Here is a 1,711-nt window from a genome sequence, read left to right on the forward strand (position 1 = left end):
AAAGAAAAAAAAAAAAAAAAAAAAAAAAAAAAAAAGATAGCGATATAGTTTGGTCACTTCCTTATAACAATATGATATTTAGAAGAAGAGAAGCACCTTGCTCTTGCTTGCTGGATATATATTAGGCTACAATGTTCACAATGAATGGCGAGAGCTTCTCTGATGTGCTCACATTGGCTGTGCCCAATGTTGATGTTTATAATGAAATGTATTACGTCAGAATGCCCAACGTTAGAATTAAGGAACGTTTTCCTGTCAGTCGAATTTGCATAAACATTGTGATTGGATGATAGCGGTGAGGGTTATTTAATCAGGATGAAATTCTCTGATCTCCTTGAGCTCATTATTGAGAAAATKTTCATTTTTGAAGAGTGATAAAAGGCCAGTCTTTTGGGTAAATGACAAGGAGGGGCTAGGAATCTTTAGCTATGGTTCAATGACTTTCACCAGGAAGTGAGGCAGCAGTAGAACTTAAGAACTGTTGCCTTGGATACATCTATCACTACCTGATTCTAGATTCCATTTCAGACCTCAGCTCCCCCTCCCTAGATCCCACCTCCTCAGGAATACATGAAAGACCTGGGTGAAAGCAACACTGCGGAGGTTCCACACACCACACAGCCTATTGATTGTTGTTTACACCTATCCTGTCCTTTTAGATCTGTGAACTGATAGAATAGGGCGGGGCTAAGTGGCATGGAGGGGAGGAGGCTGCAGTTTAAAGTTCCTGAATTCTTGATCTACTGATGGTATGTCTGCTATGACAACGGGCTGWTCAGACTGTACTCGGGCCTGTACTAACATGTGTGGCTGTAGCTGCTGTAGGGTTGCCTGAAGCTACGAGTTCCTCCACAGAGCGAGACTGATGACAGAACACTGTGGATRTACAGTACCAGTCACACGTTTTAGAACACCTACTCATTCAAGGGTTTTAATTWATTTTTTTACTATTTTCTACATTGTAGAATAATAGTTGAAGACATCAAAAATATGAAATAACACATATGGAATCATGAAGTAACCTAAAAAGTGTTAAACAAATCAAAATATATTTTAGATTTGAGATTCTTTAAAGTAGCCACCCTTTGCCTTGATGACAGCTTTGCACGCTCTTGGCATTCTCTCAACTAGCTTCATGAGGAAGTCACCTAGAATGCATTTCAATTAACAGGTGTGACGTGTTAAAAATTAATTTGTGGAATTTCTTTCCTTCTTAATGCGTTTGAGTCAATCAGTTGTGTTGTGACAAGGTAGGGGGGTATACAGACGATAGCCCTATTTTGGTAAAAGACCAAATCCATATTATGACAAAAACAGCTCAAATAAGCAAAGAGAAACGACMGTCCATCATTACTTTAAGACATGAAGGTCAGTCAATACGGAACATTAAGAMCTTTTAAAGTTTCTTCAAGTGCAGTGGCAAAAACCATCAAGTGCAATGATGAAACTGKYTMTCATGAGGTCCGCCACAGGAAAGGAAGACCCAGAGTTACCTCTGCTGCAGAGGATAAGTTMATTAGAATAACTCCACCTCAGATTGCAGCCCAAATAAATGCTTCACAGAGTTCAAGTAACAGACATCTCAACATCAACTGTTCAGAGGAGACTGTGTGAATCAGGCCTTCGTGGTCGAATTGCTGCAAATAAACCACTACTAAAGGACACCAATAATAAAAAGAGACTTGATTGGGCCAAGAAACACGAGCAATGG

Source organism: Salvelinus sp. IW2-2015, linkage group LG15 (genome assembly GCF_002910315.2).
Source record: "Salvelinus sp. IW2-2015 linkage group LG15, ASM291031v2, whole genome shotgun sequence".
Lineage (NCBI taxonomy): Eukaryota > Metazoa > Chordata > Actinopteri > Salmoniformes > Salmonidae > Salvelinus > Salvelinus sp. IW2-2015.